This window comes from Leucopleurus acutus (genome assembly GCF_964270905.1).
Source record: "Leucopleurus acutus genome assembly, chromosome: 3".
In the NCBI taxonomy this organism is placed as follows: Eukaryota; Metazoa; Chordata; class Mammalia; order Artiodactyla; family Delphinidae; genus Leucopleurus; species Leucopleurus acutus.
This window is the reverse complement of record NC_139145.1, coordinates 29,241,046-29,261,202: the sequence shown is the minus strand read 5'-3', so window position 1 is coordinate 29,261,202 and position 20,157 is coordinate 29,241,046. Positions and strand designations below refer to the sequence as shown.

The following is a 20,157-nucleotide window of genomic DNA, read 5'->3' as shown; positions in this document are numbered from 1 at the left end:
CCCCAACTGTATTTTGAGGTCAGATTACCTTGATAACAAACATCTACCAATGACCAGTCCCTTCCATCAGGAAACTTGCACAAGCCTCTTATATAGCCTCATCCACCAGAGGGCAGACAGCAGAAGCAAGAAGAACTACAATCCTCCAGCCTGTGGAGCAAAAACCACATTCACAAAAAGACAGACCAGATGAAAAGGCAGAGGGATATGTACCAGATGAAGGAACAAGATAAAACCCTAGAAGAACTAAATGAAGTGGAGATAGGCAACCTTCCAGAAAAAGAATTCAGAATAATGATAGTGAAGATGATCCAGGACCTCGGAAAAAGAATGGAGGCAAAGATCAAAAAGATGCAAGAAATGTTTAACAAAGATCTAGAAGAATTAAAGAACACACAAACAAAGATGAACAATACAATAACTGAAATGAGAAACACACTAGAAGGAATCAATAGCTGAATAACTGAGGCAGAAGAACGGATAAGTGACCTGGAAGACAGAATGGTGGAATTCACTGCTGCAGAACAGAATAAAGAAAAAAGAATGAAAAGAAATGAAGACAGCCTAAGAGACCTCTGGGACAACATTAAACTCAACAACATTTGCATTATAGGGGTCCCAGAAGGAGAAGAGAGAGAGAAAGGACCCGAGAAAACATTTGAAGAGATTATAGTTGAAAACTTCCCTAATATGGGAAAGGAAATAGCCACCCAAGCCCAGGAAGTGCAGAGTCCCATACAGAATAAACCCAAGGAGAAACACGCTGAGACACACAGTAATCAAACTGGCAAAAATTAAAGACAAAGAAAAATTATTGAAAGCAGCAAGGGATAAACGACAAAAAACATACAAGGGAACTCCCATAAGGTTAACAGCTTATTTCTCAGCAGAAACTCTACAAGCCAGAAGGGAGTAGCATGATATATTTAAAGTGATGAAAGGGAAGAACCTACAACCAAGATTACTCTACCTGGCAAGGATCTCATTCAGATTCGATGGAGAAATCAAAAGCTTTACAGACAAGCAAAAGCTGAGAGAATTCTGCACCACCGACCAGCTCTACAACAAATGCTAAAGGAACTTAGCTCTAAGTGGGAAACACAAGAGAAGAAAAGGACTTACAAAAACAAACCCAAAACAATTTAAGAAAATGGTCATAGGAACATACATATCGATAATTACCTTAAAAGTGAATGGATTAAATGCTTCAACCAAAAGACACAGGCTTGCTGAATGAATACAAAAACAAGACCCATATATATGCTGTCTACAAGAGACCCACTTCAGACCTAGGGACACATAAAGACTGAAAGTGAGGGGATGGAAAAAGATATTCCATGCAAATGGAAATCAAAAACAGAGCTGGAGGAGCAATACTCATATCAGATAAAATAGACTTTAAAATGAAGAATGTTACAAGAGATAAAGAAGGACACTACATAATGATCAAGGGATCAATCCAAGAAGATATAACAATTATAAATATATATGCACCCAACATAGGAGCACCTCAATACATAAGGCAACTGCTAACAGCTATCAAAGAGGAAATCGACAGTAACACAATAATAGTGGGGGATTTTAACACCTCACTTACACCAATGGACAGATCATCCAAAATGAAAATAAATAAGGAAACACAAGCTTTAAATGACACAATAGACCAGATAGATTTAATTGATATTTATAGGACATTCCATCCAAAAACAACAGATTACACTTTCTTCTCCAGTGCGCACAGAACATTCTCCAGGATAGATCACATCTTGGGTCACAAATCAAGCCTCAGTAATTTAAGAAAACTGAAATCATATCAAACATCTTTTCTGACCATAACGCTATGAGATTAGAAATGAATTACAGGGGGGCTTCCCTGGTGGCGCAGTGGTTGAGAATCTGCCTGCTAATGCAGGGGACACGGGTTCGAGCCCTGGTCTGGGAGGGTCCCACATGGCGCGGAGCAACTGGGCCCATGAGCCACAACTACTGAGCCTGCACGTCTGGAGCCTGTGCTCCGCCACAAGAGAGAGGCCCGCGCACCGCGATGAAGAGTGGCCCCCGCTTGCCACAACTAGAGAAAGCCCTCGCACAGAAATGAAGATGCAACACAGCAAAAAATAAATTAATTAATTAATAAACTCCTACCCCCAATATCTTCCAAAAAAAAAAAAAAAAGAATTACAGGGAAAAAAATGTAAAATACAGAAACACACGGAGGCTAAACAATACGTGACTAAAGAACCAAGAGATCACTGAAGATACCAAAGAGGAAATCAAAAAATACCTAGAGACAAATGACAATGAAAACACGATGATCCAAAAGCTATGGGATGCAGCAAAAGCAGTTCTAAGATGGAAGTTTATAGCTATACAAGCCTACCCCAAGAAACAAGAAAAATCTCAATAAACAATCTAACCTTACACCTAAAGGAACTAGAGAAAGAAGAAAAAACAAAACCCAAAGTTAGCAGAAATCATAAAGAGCAGAGCAGAAATAAATGAAATAGAAACAAAGAAAATAATGGCAAAGATCAATAAAACTAAAAGCTGGTTCTTTGAGAAGATAAACAAAATTGATAAACCATTAGCCAGACTCATCAAGAAAAAGAGGGAGAGGACTCAAATCAATAAAATTAGAAATGAAAAAGGAGAAGTTACAACAGACACCGCAGAAATACAAAGCATCCTAAGAGACTACTACAAGCAACTCTATGCCAATAAAACAGACAACCTGGAAGAAATGGACAAATTCTTAGAAAGGTATAACCTTCCAAGACTGAACCAGGAAGAAATAGAAAATATGAACAGACCAATCATAAGTAATGAAATTGAAACTGTGATTAAAAATCTTCCAAAAAAAAAAAGTCCAGGACCAGATGGCTTCCCAGGTGAATTCTATCAAACATTTAGAGAAGAGCTAACACCCATCCTTCTCAAACTCTTCCAAAAAAATGCAGAGGAAGGAACACTCCCAAACTCATTCTATGAGGCCACCATCACCCTGCTACCAACACCAGACAAAGATACTAAAAAAAAATTAATATACAGACCAATACCACTGATGAATATTGATGCAAAAATCCTCAACAAAATACTAACAAGCAGAATCCAACAACACATTAAAGGGATCATACACCATGATCAAGTGAGATTTATCCCAGGGACGCAAGGATTCTTCAGTATACAGAAATCAATCAATGTGATACATTATATTAACAAATTGAAGAAGAAAAACCATACGATCATCTCAATAGATGGAGAAAAAGCTTTTGACAAAAGTCAACACCCATTTATGATAAAAACTCTCCAGAAAGTGGGCATAGAGGGAACCTACCTCAACATAATAAAGGCCATATACAACAAAACCACAGCAAACATCATTCTCAATGGTGAAAAACTGAAAGCATTTCCTCTAAGATCAGGAACAAGACAAGGTTGCCCACTCTCGCCACAATGATTCAACATAGTTTTGGAAGTCCTAGCCATGGCAATCAGAGAAGAAAAAGAAATAAAAGGACTACAAATTGTAAAAGAAGAAGTAAAACTGTCACTGTTTGTGGACGACATGATACTATACACAGAGAATCCTGAAGCTGCCACCAGAAAACTACTAGAGCTCATCAATGAATCTGGCAAAGTTGCAGGATACAAAATTAATGCACAGAAGTCTCTTGCATTCCTATACACTAATGATGAAAAAATCTGTAGGAGAAATTAAGGAAACACTCCCATTTACCACTGCAACAAAAAGAATAAAATACCTAGGAATAAACCTACCTAGGGAGACAAAAGACCTGTATGCAGAAAACTATAAGACACTGATGAAAGAAATTAAAGATGATATAAACAGATGGAGAGATATACCAAGTTCTTGGATTGGAAGAATTAATATTGTGAAAATGACTGTACTACCCAAAGCAATCTACAGATTCAATGCAATCCCTATCAAATTACCAATGGCATTTTTTACAGAAGTAGAACAAAAAACCTTAAAATTTGTATGGAGATACAAAAGACCCCAAATAGCCAAAGTGGTCTTGAGGGAAAAAAACCGAGCTGGAGGAATCAGACTCCCTGACTTCAGACTATACTACGAAGCTACAGTAATCAAGACAATATGGTACTGTCACAAAAACAGAATATAGATCAATGGAACAGGATAGAAAGCCCAGAGATAAACCCACGCACCTATGGTCAACTAATCTATGACAAAGGAGGCAAGGATATACAATGGAGAAAAGACAGTCGCTTCAATAAGCGGTGCTGGGAAAACTGGACAGCTACATGTTAAAGAATGGAATTAGAACACTCCCTAACACCATACACAAAAATAAACTCAAAATGGATTAGAGACCTAAATGTAAGACAAGATACTATAAAACTCTTAGAGGAAAACACAGGAAGAACACTCTTTGACATAAATCACAGCCAGATCTTTTTTGGTCCACCTCCTAGAGTAATGGAAATAAAAACAAAAATAAACAAATGGGACCTAATGATATTTCAAAGCTTTTGCACAGCTAAGGAAACCATAAACAAGACAAAAAGACAACCCTCAGAATGGGAAAAAAATATTTGCAAATGAATCAATGGACAAAGGATTAATCTCCAAAATATATAAACAGCTCATGCAGCTCAATATTAAAAAAACAAACAACCCAATCCAAAAATGGGCAGAAGCCTTAAATAGACATTTCTCCAAAGAAGACATACAGATGGCCAAGAAGCACATGAAAAGCTGCTCAACACCACTAATTATTAGAGAAATGCAAATCAAAACTACAATGAGGTATCACGTTACACTAGTTAGAATGGGCATCATCAGAAAATCTACAAACAACAAATGCTGGAGAGGGTGTGGAGAATAGGGAACCCTCTTGCATTGTTGGTGGGAATGTAAGTTGATACAGCCGCTATGGAGAACAGTATGGAGGTTCCTTAAAAAAACTAAACATAGGGCTTCCCTGGTAGCGCAGTGGTTGAGAGTTCGCCTGCCGATGCAGGGGACACGGGTTCATGCCCGGGTCTGGGAAGATCCCACATGCCGCGGAGTGGCTAGGCCCATGAGCCATGGCCACTGAGCTTGCGCGTCCAGAGCCTGTGCTCCGCAAAGGGAGAGGCCACAACCGTGAGAGGCCTGCATACCGCAACAACAAAAAAAAACTAAACATAGAATTACCATATGACTCAGCAATCACACTACTGGGCATATACCCAGGGAAAACCATAATTCAAAAAGACACATGCACCCCAATGTTCACTGCAGCACTATTTACAATAGCCACGTCATGGAAGCAACCTAAATGCCCATCGACAGACGAATGGATAAAGAAGGTGTCGTACATATATACAATGGAATATTACTTAGCCATAAAAAGGAACAAAATGGGGTCATTTGTAAGAGGTGGATGGATCTAGAGACTGTCATACAGAGTGAAGTAAGTCAGAAAGAGAAAAACAAATATCATATATTAACGCATATATGTGGAATCTAGAAAAATGGTACAGATGAACCGTTTTGCAGCAGAAATTGAGACACAGATGTAGAGAACAAACGTATGGGCACCAAGGGGGGTAAAGCGGTGGGGGTGTGATGAATTGGGAGATTGGGATTGACATGTATACACTGATGTGTATAAAATGGATGGCTAATAAGAACCTGTATAAGAAAATAAATAAAAAAAAAATCTATCAATATCACAAGAAAAAGAAAAAAAAAGACCAGTACATGATTGTTGTAGATATTATACTACATTCATCTGAACTGGAAACTTAAAATTGGTGAATTTTATTATATATAAACTACACATGAAAAAAGTTAGCTTTTAAAAAAATTTAATTGCTACACAAAAACAAAAACTTTCCCACAAAGCAAACTCAAGCCCTAAATGTCTTTACTGATAAATACTATCAAACATTTAAGGAAGAAATAACAGTAATCTTTCCCAAACTCTTTTTAGATATAGAGAGGTTAATTCATTTTATTAGGCTAATCATAATGCTAAAACCTGAGAAAAGACATTATCAAAAAAGGAAGTATTGACCAATTACCTTCAGGTAAAAAGATTAAAATACCCTCAACTGAATATTAACAGATCAAATATAAAATTATATAAAAATGATAATACCTCATGATCAGCTGGGGCTTTCCCAGAATTAAAGATTAGCTGAACATTCAAAAAAATCAATGTAATACACCATATTAAGAGAATAAGAAAAGTTATATGATGATTTCAATAGATGCATTTAGGGCATATAACAAAATTCAAAACGCACTCATGATTAAAAACTCTCATGTAACTTCCTCAATGTGATAAAGGACATATTTTTAAAACCTATAGCTAATATCATACTTAATGGTCAAAAATGAAACACTTTCCACTGTACTCAAAACAAAAGTAGAATATCCATTGTCACACTTCTATTCAATACAAATTTCACTAGTTATAGCCAGTGCAATAAGTCAAGAAAAGAAATAAAAAGCATAAATATCAGAAAGCATCCAGATGGCATGAGTACCTAGACAGAAAATCTGAAGAGTGTACAAAACAAAACAAGTAGAATATGCAATGTTGGCAAAGTCACAGGATAAAAAAAATAAAAAGAACGAACGAAGCTACACAAAACTCAAGCCCTCAGCATAAGCAGAAGGAATAGAAAATAAGCAGAAAAAGAAATACTTAGATCCTAGGATGCCCATATGTTCCTACCATAAGCCTTCATGAAGAGCAAGAGTAGTCCAGGATAACTGTGCAAAAGAAAAAAAAGAGGGAAACAAGCAGCAGACTGAAGACTGACATAAAATCCCATTAAGTGTGAAAATACTGAGAAAGAGTTTTGATAGGTCAGAGTTGATTACAAATTTGGGACTCAAAAGAGGATTCGAGATGCAAAGAAATAGTCTTCCAGGCACCACTCTTTAAGGAAAAAAAGTGTAAAAGGAAAGGCAAACAGAGGGAGCACTTCAACTTGATAAAGAACATCTACAAAAAACCCATAGCTGACATCATACCTAATGGTAAAAAACTTGAAGTTTTCATGCTAAGGAACAATGCAAGGATGTCCCCTCTCATCACTGTTTTTCAACATTGTAGTGGGAGTCCTAGCTAATGCAATATGACACAACAAGGAAATAAAAAGAATACATATCGGGAAGGAAGAAAACTATCTTTGTTCACAGATGCCATCATCATCTATGTAGAAAAAACAACAACAAAAATGACCCCCAAACTCCTGGAACTAGTAATCAATTGTAGCAAGGTTGCAGAATGCAAGGTTAATATAAAGTCAATCACATTTCATATATACCAGCAATGAACAAGTGGAATTTAAAATTAAGAATACATTACCATTTACATTAGGACCCCATCAAAATGAAGTATTTAGGTATAAAGTTAACAAAATATGCATAAGATCTATACGAGGAAAACTATAAAACTCTGACGAAAGATATTAAAGAACGAAATAAAGGAGATATTCCAAGTTCATAGATGGTAAGACTCATTATTGTCAAGATGTCAGTTCTTCCCACCTTGATCTAAATATTCAATGCAATCCCAATCAAAATTCCAGCAAGTTATTTTATGACTCTCAAACAAGCTAATTCTCAAGTTTACATGAAGAGGTAAAAGATCTAGAATAGAGAACACAATGTTAAAGGAACAGAAGAAAGTCAAAGAACTGACACTTCCTAACTTCAGGAATTACTATAAAGTAACACTAATCAAGATAGTGTGTGGTATTGCTGAAAGAACAGACAAACAGATCAAGAAAACAGGAGAGCCCAGAAACAGACCCATATAATCAGCTGATCTTTGACAGAGAAGCAAAGGCGATATAATGGAGCAAAGATAATCTTTTCAACAAACGGTAACACCAAAGGCACAGCCCATGAAAGAAATAATTGACAAGCTGGACTTCATTAAAATTAAAAACTTCTGCTCTGTGAAAGACAATATCAAAAGAGAATTTAAAAAAAAAAGAGAGAGAGAGAGAAGCCACAGATCTGAAAAAAATATTTTCAAAAGACAAATCTGATAAAGGATGTTAGCCAAAATAATACAAAAAAAACCCTTAAAACTTAATAATAAGATGAACAACGCAAATTTTTAAATGGGCAAGACATGAACGGACACCTCACCAAAGAATATATACAAATGGCAGTAAGCATATGAAAAGATGTTCACTTCATATGTCATCATATATCAAATTAAAACAATAGATACCACTACACACCTATCAGAATGGCCAAAATACAAAACATGGACAACACCAAATGCTGGTGAGGATATGGAGCAACAGGAATTCTCATTCACTACTCATGGGAATGCAAAATGGTACAGCTACTTTGGAAATTCAGCAGTTTCTTACAAAACTAAACATACTCTTATCCGATCCAGCAATCACGCTTTTCGGTATTTACCCAAATAAGTTGAAAATTTATGTCCACACAAAAACCTGCTCAGTGATGTTTACAGTGGCTTTATTGATAATAGCCAAAATTTGGAAGCAACCAGGATGTCCTTCCGTAGGTGAATGGATAAACTGTGATATAGCCAGACAATAAAATACTATTTGGCACTAAACAGAAAGGAGCTTTCAAGCCATAAAAAGACATGAAGGAAACTCAGATAAGTATTACTAAGTGAAAAAAGCCAATGTGAAATGGCTACATACTATATGATTCTCGTTATACGACATTCTGGAAAAGGTAAAACTATGGAGACAGTAAAAATAATAGTGGTTGCCAGGGGTTAGGAGGAGAGAGGGAAGAATAGGCAGGACACAGAGGATTTTTAGGGCAGTGCAACTATTCTGTATGACACTATGATGGTAGATTCATGTTATTATACATGTGTCAAGACCGATGATGATGTAGGTCCATGGATTTTAACAAATATACCACTCGGGTGCAGGATGTCAATAGTGGGGGAGGTTGCGCCTGTGTAAGGACAAGAGATATATGGGTACGCAACAGCCTGAAGTAGGGAAGATGCGTTAGTCGGGGGAAGGTTCTAGAAAAGTGGCGGCAGTGGCAGCAGCACCACGTCGCGAGTGGAGGTGCTCCTAGCGATGCTGTTTCCCGAGCTGCGGCAGTTCTCACTACAGCGCCAGGATGCGTCCGGTTCGTGTTCGTCCGCGGAGATCTCTCTCATCTCGCTCGGTTGCGGCCAATCGCGCTGAAGCAACTTGAGTCCGCGATGGAGAGAGAAAAGGAACAATTCCGTAAACTCTTTATTGTGGCTTGAGCTTTGAAACTACAGAAGAAAGTATGAGGAACTACTACGAGCAATGGGGAAAACTTACAGACTGTGTGGTAACGAGGGATCCTGCAAGCAAAAGATCAAGAGGATTTGGTTTTGTAACTTTTTCATCCATGGCTGAGGTTGATGCCGCCATGGCTGCAAGACCTCATTCAATTGATGGGAGAGTAGTTGAGCCAAAACGTGCTGTTGCAAGAGAGGACTCTGGAAAGCCAGGGGCTCATGTCACTGTGAAGAAGCTATCTGTAGATGGAATTAAAGAAGATACTGAGGAACATCATCTTAGAGATTACTTTGAGGAATATGGAAAAATTGAGACCATTGAGATAATTACGGATAGGCAGTCTGGAAAGAAAAGAGGCTTTGGGTTTGTTACTTTTGATGACTGTGATCCTGTGGATAAGACTGTGTTGCAGAAATACCATACTATCAATGGTCATAATGCAGAAGTAAGAAAGGCTTTCTTTGTCTAGACAAGAAATGCAGGAAGTCCGAAGTTCTAGAAGTGGAAGAGGAGGCCACTTTGGTTCTGGAGATTCTCGTGGTGATGGTGGCGGAAATTTTGGACCAGGACCAGGAAGTAACTTCAGAGGAGGATCTGATGGATATGGAAGTGGTCGTGGATTTGGGGATGGCTATAATGGGTATGGAGGAGGGCCCGGAGGTGGGAATTTTGAAGGTAGCCCTGGTTATGGAGGAGGAAGAGGAGGATATGGTGGTGGAGGACCTGGATATGGCAACCAGGGTGGGGGCTACGGAGGTGGTTATGACAACTATGGAGGAGGAAATTATGGAAGTGGAAATTATAACCAGTAACCTTCTAACTACGAAGAGTTGAGACTTTGGTGGTAGCAGGAACATGGGGGACCATATGGTGGAGGAAACTATGGTCCAGGAGACAGTGGAGGAAGTGGGGGTTATAGCGGGAGAAGCCAATATCGAGCTTCTTCCTATTTACCATGGGCTTCACTGTATAAATAGGAGAGGATGAGAGCCCAGAGGTAACAGAAAAGCTTCAGGTTACCGAACTAACAATGTTAAGGAAACTCTTTTCTCAGCCATGCATAAATACGCAGTGATAATGGCAGAAGACACCAGAGCAGATGCAGAGAACCATTTTGTGAATGGATTGGATTATTTAATAACATTACCTCACTGTACAGGAAGGATTGTAAAAAAAAAAAAAGCCTTTGAGACAGTTTCTTAGCTTTTTAATTGTTGTTTCTTTCTAGTGGTCTTTTTAAGAGTGTAGAAGCATTCCTTCTTTGATAACGTTAAATTTGTAAGTTTCAGGTAACATGTGAAACCTTTTTTTAAGATTTTTCTCAACGTTTTGAAAAGCTACTAGCCAGGATCATGGTGTAATAAGACATAACGTTTATCCTTTAAAAAAAATTTAAGTCCGTGTGTAGAGTTAAGAAGCTGTTGTACATTTACGATTTCATAAAATAATTCTAAAGGAAAAAAAAAAAAGAGAGAGATATGGGAACTGGGAACTGTCTATACTTTCCACTCAGTTCCAGGATAAAACTGCTCTAAAAAATTAAGTTTATTAATTTAAAAAAAAAAAGGGAAAGGAAAAGGCAGTTGTCTTTTGGAAACCATACAATTAAGGGAAGAAGAAATGGCAGGGGAGAGATTTTAAGATCCTGCAAGATTAAAGAATTTTTTGAAACATTCAAAGGATGCAAACAAAGCCCTTCCTCCTCGATCTCCTGCTCCCCACCCCAAAACAAGACACCCAGTAAAGAAACTATGTTTTGGGGACTTCCCTGGCAGTCCAGTCGTTAAGACTCCGTGCTTCCATTGAAGAGGACACGGGTTCGATCCCTGGTCTGGGAAATAAGATCCCACATGCTGTGTGGCGCAGCCAAAAAAAAAAACAAAGAAAGAAACTATGTTTTGTTACACTGACAGAAGATGTTCTTAAACTAGGACTCATAAAATTAACCTCAAACTGCCAGTCCTGCCCCCCAATATGAAGTGACATAAGCAAATCTTCATCTACACACACACAAAAATTCAGCTAATGAAATCCCCACACATAAAAGAAGAAAGGACAGGGAGGGGCAGAAGAAAATGAAAACCTCAAATCAGTCTTTCCTAACTGAGGTTCTACAAGATAATTAAGCCCTACTGAGAGTGATTTTGGTAATTGTTCACTTGATTTTCCTAGGGATAGTACATAGATGCTATCATTCTAGTTATACATAAGAAAAGTAAACTTATTATATACTACGTATGCCTTAGTGCATTATAGCATATTGCGCTTATGGAATGTGCCTGAAAAGAGTACTCCAAACTGAACTCAATATGCTTAAACAAATATATGATGTTATTTTTTAAATGCCTTGAATCAGAAAGTCAAAACTCAAGAAGGAAAACATACCAAAAGCAGAAAGATATGAAACAAGATTTAACTCAGTAAAGAGATAAAAACAAGGTTATAATAGAAATGAAAGTAAATTACAATGCCCCCAAAATGATAAGCTCAAATGCAAAATGTAATAATAGGCATTAAAGAAAAGCAGGAAAATAATCTAAGAGAACGAAAGTGAGATAAAAAAAGAAACAAAACAGGACAGAGAAGTAGCTGAAATCGAAGAAAAAGAGGAAGCCTTTCAGGGACAGACCCCTCCCCAATATCCTCTGCTTTAGCCTCTGTCTGAAGTACCTAGATACTAGTATCATTTCCTGAGCTGTCTTACAGATGTTAAAATGCCCACCAAATGCAAAGCGTTAACTAGTTGCTGACCATGAGCACACAGCCCCCACAGGCCTACTAGAGGCTAAGAACTGATAATGTTCACCCCTGTGACACGGCCCTGTTACCTTACCATCAACCAAAGAACTATGCATGAGCTGACCACATACCCGGGGACTCCTCTCCCTCATCTTGCCTTTAAAAGGGTTTTCCTGAAACCCACTGGGGAGTTCAGGTGTTTTGAGTACTAGCTGTCCTGGACTCCTTGCTTCGTGCCCTGCAAGAAATGCTGCACTTTCTTTCACTGTAACCTGGTGTCAACAGACTGGCTTTACTGCGTGCAGGTGGGTGGACCCAAGTTTGGTTCGGTAACACTATAATTCTAGAAAACTTTCCAGAAATAAAAGGAAATCTGAACTGCATGTTAACAGGGTCTTCAGATACTAGGGAAAATTGGCCCACAGCACTGAACTCCTAGAGATACCCTAGTAAAATTATTAGACTTTAAGATAAAGAAAAGATTTCTCAGTCTCCAGTCCAAAATTTTTTTTAAATTAAAAGAAAACTTACAAGAGAAAGAGTATGAATTAGACTGGCATCAAATATCTTAAAAACAATGTACCAAGCAACGTATCAGTGGGACAGCATTTTCCAAAAACGGTAGAAAAGGAAGTGTACGGTAAAGATTTTCTGATCAAAGAGAATAGGAAAATAGTTTCAAACAGGTAACAGGTCAGGGAATTCTGTATCCTTGAGCAAACAAGAGATGACTCAGAACACTTTAGCAAAAAGATTAATGGGAAACATTTTAAATTAATTACAGTAAAAAAAATATATAAAATAAAATAATTACAGTATGGATATAAGAATAAAACAAAGATGAAGATGATGAGGGTTGAAGAATATGTGATACATTCTGAAAAGTAGAAATAATGCAGCTTAAAAGGAGAAGGGACCAGAAGAGGAAAGAACAAGTCCTGACTGTTGTATAGTGAACAGGTGGCAGTTAAAGAATTCCATTAAAAGGATAAACTTGTTAATAAAATATTAAATAAAATCCCAAGAATTACAAGCATTTTAAAAGTTGTAAGTAAAGGGTAATCAATAGAACAAAAATATACACCTTTCTAAGTTTAAAAAAAAATTTCAAAAATAAAAGAGCAAAGAAAACAACACATCATGAAAAGAAACTAAAAGATATGCAAAGAGACATGGATTAAAAATACACTAACACACACTACTCCCAATACAAAACAGATCAAGAGGACCAAAATATAAAGTTCAGAAGAATAAACATAATCAAGAAGGTACAGCAAATATTAAAGATATCAAACTTTACACCCTGTAAATAGAGACTAATCTGTTTTTCAGGCACACATGAAAAATTTATGAAGACTCATCATATATTTGATCACAAAGAAATAAGTTCTACAAAAGAAAAAAAAATCAGATAATTATAGCTTCTGATCAAAAGATATAAAACTAGAAATAACTCCCCCCAGAAGAACTGTTTGTTTTTCAAAATCAATGCTATGAAGCAATTTATGAAGCTTCTGGCCTACACATGCTTTGAAGATTTGGTAGAATTCCCCTGTGAAGCCATGTTGGTCTGATGCATTTTTGTGGCTTGGTTCTTTGATAAGTTTCTCTATTCTCTTCTTCAAAATTAGTTCTTGGATAAGACAACTCAACATTATAAAGATAACAGTTCACCCTAATTTATAATTTTAAAACACCCCAGTATAGGGCTTCTCTGGTGGCGCAGCGGTTGAGAGTCCTCCTGCCGATGCAGGGGACGTGGGTTCGTGCCCCGGTCCGGGAAGATCCCACATGCCACGGAGTGGCTGGGCCCGTGAGCCATGGCCACTGAGCATGCGCGTCCGGAGCCTGTGCTCCGCAACGGGAGAGGCCACAACAGTGAGAGGCCCGCGTACCACCAAAAAAAAAAAAAAAAACAAACCACCCCAGTATCACATAAAAAGCTTCTTGTGGAGCCAGACAAGTTGGTACTCAAATTCATATGGAAAAACTTATAAGAATACTCAGAAAACAACATGCAAAAAGAAAAGCTACAAGGTGCGATTAGCCCCACCAGACATTTAAACATACTATAAGTCTCTCTAGTTAAAAACAGGGTTCTTTTATGGCATATGCATAGATAATTACTCTGATGTAGGGGTCAGCAAGCTTCTGTAAAGGATGAGAGGTGAATATTTCAAGATTTGCAAGCCTCACAGTTTCTGTCACAACTACTTGACTCTTTTGTTGTAGCACAAATGCAGCCATAGACGATAAGTAAATAAACGAGTGGGGCTGTGATCCAATATAAGGTTACTTACAAAAATAGGGCTGGGTTTGGCCAGAGGGCCATAGTTTGCCACATCCTGGCCTAATGGAATAGAATGTTCAGAAATAGACCCAGGTACATATGGAAATTTAGTACGTGATAAAAGTGGCTTCTCAAATCACTAGGGAACTTCAATGTTGTGTTTGTTTCTGCTGTACAGCAAAGTGATTCAGTTATACATATGTAATACATTCTTTTTTATATTCGTTCCCATTATGGTTTAATCATAGGATATTGAATATAGTTCCCTGTGCTATACAGTAGAACCTTGTTGTTTATGCATTCTATTTTAGTTTGCATTTGCTAAACTGCAGAACTTTTTAATAAGTGCTGGGACAACTGGTCAGCCATTTGGAAAAAGATAAAATTAGAACACTGGAAAAAATATTTAAAACGTATGTCACAGGTAAAAGGACTTATATACCTAAATTTTTCTTTTAAATTGAGGGGGATAAAAATTACCAAAATCCCAATAGGAAAATGAGGAAAGGACATGGACAGACTTTTTAAAAGATATAAAAACAACCCTTAAATAAGAAAAGATGTTTAGACTTACTCATAATTAAAGAGATGCAAATTAAAGCTATACATTTCTCACCTAACACTGGCAAATATTCACAAGTATGACGAGACATTCTGTCAGTAAATGAGTAAGGAAACAGGCACTCTCATATACTTCTGGTTGGGAAGGCAAATGTGTACAACCCTTCTGGAGGAGAATTTGGCAATATCCAACAAAACTACATAAGTAGCTTGACGTTTTGATCGGGCATTACCTTTGATCCTGTATCAACCTTTTTTTTTTAATTTCTTTGTTTTTGGTTTTTTTGGGGGGGGGGTTTTGACTTTTATTTTATTTATTTTTTTTATACAGCAGGTTCTTATTAGTTATCTTTTATATATATATTAGTGTACATATGTCAATCCCAATTTCCCAATTCATCCCTTTTGATCCAATAATAAATTTCTAGGAATCTTCCCTGAAGATACACTACAATCAAATACTATGAAAACACATATGCACAAGGTAAACATATGCACTGGAGTCCTGTTTGTAATTAAAAAAAAACGAAACAACCTGCATGCTCGTACTTAAGATTCTAAGCCGAATATACTATGGTGTATCAACACACAGTATGCAGCCTTATGCAAGAATAAGAAAGGCCTCTATGGGCTAATACAGAGTAATTTTCAGGGTACATTTTCAGGTGAAAAAAGCAAAGTGCAAAACAGTATCTACCTATATACTACCCTTTGTATAAGAAGTAAGCAGAAATAAGAAAATATACATGTGTGTACCTGTTCCTTAGTGCATAAAGAAACCCAGGAAGGATAAACCAGAAACTAAAAAAATTGGTTACCCAATGGAAACAGGATGGAAAGAACAGACGAATGGGAACAGGACAGAAAGGATGACCTTTCTGTATTGTTTTTACTCTTAGAACCTCAATACATGCTTTATATACTCAAAAAAATAAAATCAACGACTGGGAGAGGGAGATGGAATATCAACAGAAACAAACAAACCTAAATACATTTCAATTGAATAACATAATCATACTTAATGGTGAGGAAAAAATTAATCCAAGTGACTCTGGAACTCAGCAGTTAGAATATATAGCCAAAAACAAAAGTTAATTGTAAAGAAATATTCAGTATGGTTAGTAAATTTATTTTTCAGTGATATAGGTAAGCAATTCTAAAACTATTGAATATGCATTCTAGAACTGAGCAAGTGAATAAATATACTGTGGAAAACAGGAGTCATTGTTTCTCACTGTTAGAGAAGGGAGTTACAAATATGAAAAGGGCTACCTTAGAAAACTAGAATGAAATCTGTAAGACTGGACTAGAACTATCACTGTGAACTTGCGGTTTTTTGTTGTTTTTTTTTTTTGCCGTACACGGGCCTCTTACTGTTGGGGCCTCTCCCGTTGCAGAGCACAGGCTCCGGACGCGCAGGCTCAGTGGCCATGGCTCACGGGCCCAGCCGCTCCGCGGCATGTGGGATCTTCCCGGACCGGGGCACGAACCCGTGTCCCCTGCATTGGCAGGCGAACTCTCAACCACTGCGCCACCAGGGAAGCCCGCGGTTTTGTTTTTTTTTTTTAGATGTTGGGGGTAGGAGTTTATTAATTAATTTATTTTTGCTGTGATGGGTCTTCATTTCTGTGCGAGGTCTATCTCCAGCTGTGGCAAGAGGGGGCCACTCTTCATCGCGGTGCGGGGGCCTCTCACTATCGCGGCCTCTCTTGTTGAGTAGCACAGGCTCCAGACGCGCAGGCTCAGTAGTTGTGGCTCACGGGCCTACTTGCTCTGCGGCATGTGGGATCCTCCCAGACCAGGGCTCAAACCCGTGTCCCCTGCATTAGCAGGCAGATTCTCAACCACTGCGCCACCAGGGAAGCCCCCGCGGTTTTTTAATACATAGAAAAGGAGGGAGTTTTTCCCACAGAGACAAAATTATACATATATTACCTAACACTGTTGGCTGAGAGAGCCTATAGAAGCAGTGACATCCCAATAGCACTAAGCACACTTAGCAACCAGATCTAAATACCATTCTTCACAAAAAGAAACCAAGGCTCCTTACAGAATTGACTAATTCCAGGGCTGACTATGGGCAAATACAAGATGAGTCTGGAAAATTTTTTCTGCCCCAGAAAGCAAGAAGTGCTTAAAGAATTATGAGGACAGATCAAAAGGTTACAGGACCCAGCTTGAAACGGCATGCAATGGCCAAGCTTTGAACAATCTGACCATCAAAATATATAATCATAATAACAGATTATAACCCACTGAAAAAAATAAGAAACCACAAGTCTATAAGTGAATAAATTGAAATTCTAATGAAAAGAGGACATTTATACAGTTTCAAAGTACCTCTCCACAAAATGCTTAATTACAGAGAGAAAAAGGGTAACTTTATAGTGAAGAAAGCTCCTAGATACCACCTTCCTCAAATAATCAAGATGACCACCATTAGTAACAAGAGAAATCAAAATCATGTACTACCTAATAAGATGCAAAGATAAAGAACACAGCGTCACTTCTGTGATATTCCTTTCAAAGATGTATAAACTAAATTTAATCATGAGGAAACAGACAAACCTACACTGACAGACATACTACAAAATAACTGATCTGTAATCTTCAAAAGTGCCAAGGTTGGGCTTCCCTGGTGGCGCAGTGGTTGAGAGTCCGCCTGCCGATGCAGGGGACACGGGTTCGTGCCCCGGTCCGGGAAGATCCCACATGCCGCGGAGCGGCTGGGCCTGTGAGCCATGGCCGCTGAGCCTGCGCGTCCGGAGCCTGTGCTCCGCAAAGGGAGAGGCCACAACAGTGAGAGGCCCGCGTACCGCAAAAAAAAAAAAAAAAAAAAAAAAAAGGGCCAAGGTCACAGAAGTCCAGGAATGCCGGAGAAACTGTTCCAGATTGAAAGAAACTAAAGAAGTATGACAACTAAAGGTGTCTTATCATTCTGAACTGGATACCTTTGCTACAAAGGACATTATTGGACCTTTGGTGAAACTCAAGAGACTGAGGACTGGATGGCAGTAATGTATCCAATGTTAATTTACTGATTTGATTCTCATATTATGATTATGTAGAACATCCTCCTTTGTAAGAAATATACACTAAAACACTAGAACATGACGGCGCATTCAGTCAGCTTTACTTTCGCATAGTTTGAGAAACAAAAAGTTCTTAGTACTGTACTTACAATTGAGCTCAAGACTGTCTCAAAATCAATAAAAATAAATCTTTTAATGGCTTCAAACTGTGGGATCATAACCCTAGGAAAAAATTGTGCTGAAATGATTTGTGCTTTTTTCACCAACACTGTCAGATGATTTTAGTAAACATCTCAAACCAGTACTGACTGAGGACACTACAGGCTCAGTGTCTTCCCCAAGCCATTCACTACTAGTTGACAGGGATTCTTCCATCCTTCTCTTTCCTGCGAACTCTACCAGATCCCTCTGGGCAATGTTTCTTCTGGCAAAGTTTTTACTTTGAAATTAATTAGGTGTTCGTTTCTTCTGGTTACCATTACTCTAATCCTTAATTTTTCATTTCCTGTTGTCTTATAGATGAAGGATTTAACATTTGCCTTTTACTCCGAATTTAAAAAGATGGAAGGATGCTATAATATAAGAGCTTTTACAAGGACTTCAGTAAGCGACTCCTGGTTTTCTAAAGGGAGAATGGGGTAGAAAGAACCTTCCTTTACTGGGGTAAACAGTTTCCATACGCCATCTATCTACAAAGATTGGCAGCTGGTTCTTTGTACTACCGGATCATAGCACAGTGCATGGCACACAGCAGGCAGTCAGTAAAAATGTACAAAATGTATTATGGGTGATTCTATGCTTTCTGTATTTTCTGAATAACCTCATCTAAACTGAATAATCTCAATTTTGAATTCTAGTCAGAGCACCCAGGCAATTCAATAAGAAGGCACATGTTGGAAAATGTCTCTCAAGTCCTTTATTCTTGGCCAAGCATATCCAGTATTATTAGATCTTATTTTAGTAGGCCATGCCTTAGCTGACTCAACATATACTCAAATTGCTCAGAGAGGAGAGCTGCCATTTGTGAAGAGGCTGTGAATTTAGAGTATTCTACTGAATCACACAAATCAGCCTTGTTAAATTTTTTTAGAATAATAATGTTCAATCCCAGTGAGGGTACAATGATATGCAAACCCTCCGGAAAACAATTTGACAGGATATATACAGTACATCTCCTAGGAATATATCCTAGGTAACTGAAAATGACAGCAAAGAATTATGCCAAAAGATGGAGATTCGTTTTTAATAATTAAAAGTGAAGAGTTTAAGCACCCAGAAAAATGTTAAATGATGAGCTGTTCATGAAATATGGTAATTTCAAATTATGAGAAATGTTTAATGATAGGAAAACATTAACACAATAATTCTGAATAAGTGTACAAAGCGTGTAAAGTAAAGCATATAAAGATATATAGAATCATATATAATTCTCAACTATGTAAAGCATATGCAAAGATTAAAAACTCAAAGACAATATGCCAAAATACTAAGAATGGCACTTCCCTAAACTGAGGATTATTTCTCATTTTTCTTTCCACTTTTATCCCAACATTCTACAATATGCATGTACTGCTTTTATAATCAGAAAAGATTTTTTAAGCAAAACAACAATACAATAAGCTATCCTTCAAAGAAAAATCAATTTTTACTCAAGGAACTCCCTTCAACTCACTTGAATACCTGGATTCAAAGAACTCAGAGAACTACGTCGAAAGTAGTTCTGGCTATGACAGCAAATACCACTACCCCGTATAATCCCAACAAAGCTTAGAGACAGCCATTCCTTCACACTCCAGTTTATTCTGTCTGTCCAGGAACTATTTTAGAAACAGGTGAATTTGTCATTCAGTGAACAGTGAGACATGACCGACCCTTTTCTCATGGAACTTGGGATTCTGATGGGAGAAAAAGACAACAGACAGGAGGAAAAAAAACAAAACATGGAATGTAATTTCAGGCAGTGCTAAGTGTTCTGAAGAGAAAATAAAGTAGGGTAAAGGAACAGAGTGAAAAGCAGGAAGCTATTTGAGATTGGGTGGCCAGAGAAGGCTCTAAAGAAGAGATATTTGATCATGTATGCTACTTGTGTAATAACATAAATAGCATTCCTATTGCATAATTGTCCTAGAAAACCCTATTTACAACTTAAAATACAGATAATCGTCTCTATGAAAATAGTCTCTACCTTACGAGGCAATAAGGTGTATTGGAACCAGAGAGACTAGGTTTAAATCCTGGCTTTGCCACTTAGTAGGTGTGCGCCCTTAG

General features: G+C 37.8%; 1 protein-coding gene and 1 pseudogene across 5 annotated transcripts in view; one reads left to right on the top strand and one right to left on the bottom strand.

Annotated features, from left to right (window-relative positions):
• The window catches only part of FBXW11 (F-box and WD repeat domain containing 11), a 131,076-nt gene that overhangs the window by 61,257 nt on the left and 49,662 nt on the right, over positions 1-20,157 (bottom strand). The gene's annotated exons all lie outside the window — the stretch shown is intronic.
• LOC309959608 (heterogeneous nuclear ribonucleoproteins A2/B1-like) lies at positions 9,059-10,258 on the top strand (annotated as a pseudogene). Its single transcript has one exon. The product of its transcript is annotated as a heterogeneous nuclear ribonucleoproteins A2/B1-like (transcript).